Source organism: Podarcis vaucheri, assembly GCF_965113315.1.
Source record: "Podarcis vaucheri genome assembly, chromosome: 13".
NCBI lineage: Eukaryota > Metazoa > Chordata > Lepidosauria > Squamata > Lacertidae > Podarcis > Podarcis vaucheri.
The window spans coordinates 36222227-36230062 of NC_138751.1; the positions used below are offsets into that span (position 1 = coordinate 36222227).

The 7836-nt window shown below is 46.0% G+C and overlaps 1 long non-coding RNA gene across 1 annotated transcript; it reads right to left on the minus strand.

The window, feature by feature from the left end:
• Positions 1-337: 337 nt before the first annotated feature.
• On the minus strand, positions 338-3372 carry LOC309516105. Its single transcript, XR_014212777.1, has 3 exons — positions 3309-3372; positions 1210-1338; positions 338-765 (listed from the first exon to the last, which is right to left on the minus strand). It is a non-coding gene; the product is annotated as an uncharacterized lncRNA (long non-coding RNA).
• Between the last annotated feature and the right edge of the window lie 4464 nt (positions 3373-7836).

Sequence of the window (7836 nt, forward strand, 5' to 3'; positions counted from 1 at the left end):
TGTTTCGGGAAGTTTTTAATGTTTGATGTTTTATCATGTTTTTCATATTCTGTTGGGAGCCACTCAGAGTGGCTGGGAAGGCCCAGCCAGATGGGCAGCAAATTATTACTATTATTATAACAGTAAAAATGAAGTATGTCTGCCTCTTTTGTCTCGAGAGACAATGGAGTGCGCCTCCAGTGGTGAAGTCAAACCACTGAGTTAGCGGCACTGAAGTGAGCTTCCTGGGGCGCGAGCCTGGGCAGTGCGTTTAAGGGTCCTGAGCAACCCAGACGACAAGACCCCCCCCTCTCAGCCTCGCTGATGTGGCCCAAAGCAAAGCAGAGCAATACAGCTTGGCTGCAGGAGTTGCCGGAAGGAGACATTAAAATCAGATAAAAAACCGGCAAAAGACAAAAACCCCGAAATGCACACCTGATCATATATTTGAAAGGAGCTCATCCTACTCACCCCACTCAAAGGACAAGTGCTACAAAGGCCGCTCTAACTACCCTCCCAGTTCAAAACTGTGATCTTGGGTAAAAAAAAGAGAATGTTATCGTCAGTTGCTTAAAAACAGACAGTGCTTCCCTAAGGAGCCACAAATGGGGAGCCACAACTGAAAGAGGCCTGTTGTCATGTTGCTGCTCTCTGCACTTCCCTTGGGGAGGGCACACAAAGAAGAAGCTCGGATTATGAACTCAGCCATCAGGTTGGCTCATGTGGTGCATAATTCAGCGTTGCGGCTCTCCTTTGAAATCCCGATGGGCAGCTGTGTGGTCACACCTGAAAGGATGTGGGATTGAACAGACACACCTTAGGACCGTAAAGAAAGATGGGCTGGTCTCCTCTCCCTAGAGGTCTGGCTGACTCCCCACCCACCCCCAGCTTAAAAGGCTGGGGGTAGGACTTAATCGTGGGGCAACGCAAGTGGTTGTGATGTGCGGTTGCTTGCAATCGCCATCCCAGAGGCAGTGACCGTGTGACCTCTGAAAACACCCTTAAGGCAGGGCTGGAGAAATCCCAGGTGCAGGACGACACAGAATGCTGGTGGTGTCTAGGAATTCAAAGTATTTATGGAGTGTTGCCCTTATTTGGCATAAGTGGCAGCTGGTATTAACCTCCACACACACCAGTGGCAGCTGGTCTAAACCTCATGTGCAAGAAGCCCATCTAGCACCAGCATTCCTTTCTCCCCCATGTCCTCCTGATGCAAAGTAATTCACAAACCTGTTGCTTTATTCACCCTGGTGAGATGATCCTTCACACCAGAGATTCACACCGTAGAACGCAGAAAGCGCTATGGCAGATGCACATCATCTCTTGAGGCATCCCTCACAAGGAGGGATCAGGGATGATCTTATGGAGATGGGAAATAGCAAGTGCCGCAGTGAGAATGGCTCATATTCACGGCTCCAGTCAAACAGCTACATTCCCTCCACTGAGACATTCCTCCATTCCATTCCTTTCTCCTTATTTCCCATCCCACCCACATGGAAAACAAGAAAATAGACACTTAGCATTCTGTGTCCACTGGTCTCATTGGCTCTTTTAGGGTTGGGGGAAAATTTTGTAAAGATTTTTGGTCTTCTGCAAACCTGTGCGTTTCCAACTCTCTCTGTACATGCACTTTTGGCTTCCTTAGGGCTGGCACTCACGCCTGCACTTGGGGAAATAGAGGGAATGATTCTAAAGCCACTGAAATATTCCCTTTCAAAAGGATAGCATCCCAGAAGGATAGACAGTATAAAGCCCTTTCTGACAGTAAGAGCTGTTCAACAGTGGAACCGTCTCCCTCGGAAGGTGGTGGTCTCTCCTTCCTTGGAGGTTGGCTGGCCATCTGTCATGGATGCTTTGGTTGAGATTGCTGCACTGCAGGGGGCTGGACTAGATAATAATAATCAGTAATAATCAATGTTTATTTATATCCCGCCCTTCCCGGTTCAGAAACCGGGCTCAGGGTGGCTAACAACAAATTTAAAACACTTAATTGATGCAACAAAAAGCAGCATAAAATACAGTATAAAACGTGAACAACAGTAAATTCAGAATTCAAAAATCAATTTAGCAGTAAAATCCATCCAAAAAACATTAGATGATCACCAGGGCTAGCTGGCTAAATTAGTATCCCTTCCTACAACATGATTTTATGATATAGTCATATTGAGGCTCAATCTATTTCCTTTTTTTGTTTTTATTACACATAAAATTACAGAAGAATGCAGCCATGCACTTGCCACAAAATAGAAGCCAATGTTGAAATAGTAAATGCGTCTTAATAATGTGAGTCGCGAATGCATCCGAGTACAGCAGAAAACAGAGGCGAGGGTGAAAATGTGCAAAACACATAACTGGCACAAAGTTAACTGCAACGCAGTAAGTCTGATAGAAAGAAACATTAATACAAATGCAATAGAAAAGTTCAAACAGATGTTTAGACTCAGAATCAGCGGGGGAAAGAATGGGAAAGAATGACTTTTAGAAGACATCTGAAGGCAGCCCTGTTCAGGGAAGTTTTTAATGTTTGATGTTTTATCGTGTTTTTAATATTCTGTTGGGATCCACCCAGAGTGGCTGGGGAAACCCAGCCAGGTAGCTGGCATATAAACTTATTATTATTATTATTAAAAAATCAATACTCTTTGCTCTCTGCTCTGCTCCCCCTTTCTTCCCACCCAGGGTAGCCCTGCCCTCTGCCTGCCCATCAGAGCCAGTGTGCCTCACAGGGCTGGGTCTCCGTGGCAATAGATTCTCTTCCTCGCCCACGGCGGCACTGGCAGGGGAAAAAGAGACATCCCATGATCAAATCAGAAGCTGGGATGTCTTTTGTAATTCTGCGACTGTCCTTGGAAAATCAGGACTCTTGGAGGGGATGATATAGCAGCTGAATAGCATGGATGGCCAACACGTGGCAGGGAAGAAGAGGCACGCCTTGGTATGGGAAAGAGGGCTTGTGAGCTTAACTGTGGCAGGCAGCCACAACTGCCCTGGCCTTCACCTACTCCCCAGAACACTAGAGACAAAACCATATCAAAATGTAAAGTGGTAATAACATTCTGGGCTTGCCTCATGCCCAAAGGTTTGGCTGCCATTGCTGTTTCATAGCACATGCCCAATGGGGAATGGATTCATTTCATTGGCTCTTTGGGGCTGGTGTTTCGCCACAGCCATTTGAAACAGTATAGGCCAGGATTCCACGTAGACAATCCACCCACAACACAGTGGCGAATGTCTACACCCAGTCACACACAAAAGCAATCCATCTTGGAACCACGGTGAACACCCTTGTAACTGGGGCCAGCTCTTCCCAATAAATCTGTCTTACTCACCTGGAGGAAGCTGGCAACACCTCCTTTGGTTGCAGCAAACCTAGGCTTCTTTCAGAAGGACTGCCTCGCAAACTATACCAGGCTATGATTGGCGGTTGCTTTTTTGGGGTACTGGGAACTTATAATGGTCCGAGCTGCTTGTCAGGGCAGGTATCTGCTGGGGCTGAGCCAGTGTTGAGTTAGCCCTGTTGCAATGGAAGGTATCTTGGCTCCCCAATGGAAAGTGTGTTCACCAACAGCACAGGCCCTGTGGAAAACAGGAAGAAGAAGGATGGAGTTCTGGCCACCAGCTTGTGAGAAGAAAACACCCTGGCTTCTAGCTCTTGAGTAAACAAGGAAGCAAAGATTAACTTGGGCTTTCTCATAAGAAGGATCTACTGGATGAAGCCACTGGCCCCGCTAGTCCATCATCCTGTTCTCACAGTGGCCAACCAGATGCCAGTGGCAAACTGGCAAGCAGGACGTAACCACAAGAGCACTCTGTGCTTTCCAGAAACTGGTTTTCAGACTCATTTCGGACTATGAAGCCACAGCATGGCCTCCAATGGATCAGTGCGCCAGGCTGTTAACCAAGGTTCAAGCCCACCTCACTGATGGCTGTGGGCAGGATTCCTGCATTGCAGGGGGTTGGACTAGATGACCCTTGGGATCCCTTCCGACTCTACAATTCTATGATTCTATGGCTAGTAGCCATGGATAGCCTTGTCCTCCGTGAAAAGGTCTAATAATCTTTTAAAGGCTTCCATGTTGGTGGCTGTCAGGGGCTGGACTGAGGAGGGATGGTGGGGACCACACACCCTTCTCCTGAACCTTCCCAAGAACAGGAGGACAGTATAGATTTAGAACAGTGGTTTGCAGAAGGGCATAGTTCAGAGGCTGCAGAGGGGAGAAGCTGGGAAATATTGGGGGAGGTACAGCAAGCAGAAGAGGAAGAAGAAGAACCAGGGGAGAGACAGCTCACAGACTCAATGTCCTTGAAGAGCATTCCTGATCCCCCTTCTTCCAGGACCAGGCGGGCTTTGAGGGTAATAGAACAGAGAGCTCAGAGGCAAAAAGCTCAAAATAGCCAACGCAGGAGTGACGTCGAATAGGGTAGATGTAGGGGGGTGGGACTTTACTTGGAGCAACATCATTTTTAGGGAAAGCTGCATTCCTTCGTCGCTCTCTGTGAATTATTGAATAAATTGCTTGGTAAGAACTTTTATTGTTTCTCTGATTCTTGGCTGCCACTGTGGGAGAGATTTGATTCCCCGAAGCCTTACAGTGGCCATCACTGCCTCCTGAAGCAACATGTTCCATATTTTAATGGCACACTGTGTTGAAGAGGTACTGCCCCAAATCGTCTAACATTCAGCTTTGTTGGATGCTGGGTTTTGAGAGAAGGGTTTATTTTTATTGCTGCCTAAGGAGCACCGCGTCTTGAAAAAAGGAAGAGACTACCAGTCAAGGGACACAGGTGGTGCTATGGTCTAAGCCACAGAGCCTAGGGCTTGCCGATCAGAAGGTTGGTGGTTCGAATCCCCACGATGCGGTGAGCTCCCGTTGCTCGATCCCTGCTCCTGCCAACCTAGCAGTTCGAAAGCACGTCAAAGTACAAGTAGATAAATAGGTACAGCTCCGGCGGGAAGATAAACGGCATTTCTGTGCACTGCTTTGGTTTCGCCAGAAGCGGCTTAGTCATGCTGGCCACATGACCCGGAAGCTGTACGCCGGCTCCCTCGGCCTATAGAGCGAGATGAGCGCGCAACACTAGAGTCGTCCGCGACTGGACCTAATGGTCAGGGGTCCCTTTACCTTTTTACCAGTCAAGGGAGACAATACTGGCCTGGTATGAGGTAGTTGTTTACGTTCCCATTTTCAGGTCAGCAGCAGAATGCCTTGGGAGACTGGAATGTTCTCTCATTGATTTCTGATTTTGATGGCAAGCTCATGTTCCTAGATTCTGGTATACAGGACAAGAATGGAGGACTTGCAGCTCTCCAGATGCTAGACTACAACCCCCTTAAAAAAACACACCACCACTTTTAAGCACTTAGGAGTACTGGTGGGGGAGGAAGAAATTCAGTTCAGTTCACATCATTTGGCTTTTTGTTATGTTATATATTTTTTGTGGTTTTTATACTGTAAACGCCCCTGTGAGACTCAGAAGAAGTGTGGCATATACATTTCATTGATTAATTAATAAAAGCAAACTTCTCTGATTTGTACGTTCCAAAAGATTGTGTTAACTGAAACACAGCTGTTCTTAAAAATTCACACTTCTCTGAATTTTGCAATGGAGTTCTCCAGCCATGTAATGTGTTCAAAGATGCATATACTCAGGTAAAATGTGCATGTTGGTGAAAAAAGCATACCAAAATGTGTTATATTGGGGGAAATCGCTTTGCATTTACATACACACGGGGAAATTGCATACAAAATGGTATATATTATGTGAAATTCGCACTAACATGCGCGTGAATTTTCATGAAGGAATAGATAAACCGCAAGCTGATGCTGAAATCTGGAGAGCTGAACCCAAGATTGGGAAAATGAGAAAACCTAAATTGCGCATCTCAAGTTAGGCGTTGTGCTGTTATTTTGCTGTGACCCTTTGAGATTTATCCACTGTTTTGAGATTCGTGCATATGTGTGTTATCTTGTATTGTGGTTTCATTTTCATTGCAAAGGCACCCTGGGAACACCGTTGTGTCAAAGGCGTGGGATATAAATATGGTAAATAAATAATTTGTTGGCAGCTGATGGCATGGGCCCGTGTGATTAAAAATCAAAGCCCAAGGGTTTCTCTCAGTAATAATTTCGGTAATAGCTGGATACTAATAAGGTACTACAGGGAGAAGACAACAACACTACCATTTATATAACTGTGCTTATTGGTGAACTTGGGTCATGCAGTCCTGTATGGAGGCAGGCGGAGAGAGAGCGGATTGGGATCTACTAGCAGAGATCTGGGTTTGCTGTCGATCGGTGAGGGTTTCTGACTCCCAACTGTGTAAGAAAAACATCAGCACAAAGGCTTTAAAAGACACTGCTAAAATGAAATAGGCGAAAACCAAGGGTTGTTTTACTGTGAAAGGATTGGGAGCTCAGCTATAGCACTGGAAATGGTGGTGGTGATGATGATAAACTAAGCTTGGGTGAAAACCAGGAGTGAATTTTTGTATGTGAAAGACTGGGAGCTGGGTGCTGGGAACAAGTACTTGAGCTGAGCATGAGCTGCTTACAGGTGCTCTGGTCCTTCATCAGTGTGTCCTGCATTAACAACAACAACAACAACAACAACAACAACAACAACAACAAATTTATCATTTATACCCTGCCCATCTGGCTGGGTTTCCCCAGCCACTCTGGGCTGCTCCCAAAAGAATACAGTGGTACCTTGGTTTACGAACTTAATCCGTTCCAGAAGTCTGTTCTTAAACCAAAGCGTTCTTAAACCAAGGCATGCTTTCCCATAGCAGCGGGGGACTCAATTTACAAATGGAACACACTCAACAGGAAGCGGGACATGTTCTGCTTCCAAGGCAAAGTTCACAAACCAAAACACCTACTTCCAGGTCTGCAGAGTCCTTAATCCAAGTTGTTCATAAACTAATCTGTTCTTAAACTGTATTAAAAACACTGTATTAATACACTGTACCACTGTATTAAAAACACGATAAAACATCAAACATTAAAAATTTCCCTAAGCAGAGCTGCCTTCAGAGGTCTTCTAAAAGTCAGATAGTTGTTTATTTCCTTGACATCTGATGGGAGGGCATTCCACAGAGCGGGTGCCACTGCTGAGAAGGCCCTCTGCATGGTTCCCTGTAACCTCACTTCTCGCAGGGAGGGAACCGCCAGAAGGCCCTCAGAGCTGGATCTCAGCGTCTGGGCTGAATGATGGGGGTGGAGACACTCCTTCAGGTATACTGGGCTGAGGCCGTTTAGGGCATTAAAGGTCAGCACCAACACTTTGAATTGTGCTTGGAAACGTACTGGGAGTCAATGTAGGTCTTTCAGGACTGGTGTTATGTGGTCTTGGCGGCCACTCCCAGTCACCAGTCTAGCTGCCACATTCTGGATTAGTTGTAGTTTCCAGGTCACCTTCAAAGGTAGCCCCAAGTAGAGCACAGCCAGGTTATAGATGATTGTCTTATTTCATAGAATCGTAGAATTATAAAGTTGGAAGGAGATCCCCAGGCATCATCTGGTCCAACCCCTCTGCGATGAAGGAATTACAGCTGAAGAACCACAGACAGATGACTACTCAAAATCTGTTTAAAGACTTCAAATGAAGGTGAGTCCACCACGTTTTGAGGATGTTGAACACCTCTTACTGTCAGGAAGTTCCTCCTAATGTATAGTTGGAATCTCATTTCCTATTGCTTGAGTACTTTATTTCAGGTCTTACCATCCAAAGCAGCAGAAAGCCAGCTTGCTCCATCTTCCATGTACCAGACCTTCAGATAGTGGAAGACGGCTTGAAGATTTGATGGACTTGTCTGGTCAACAAATGAGAAAAAGACAAAGAACCCTACTTTGGGGG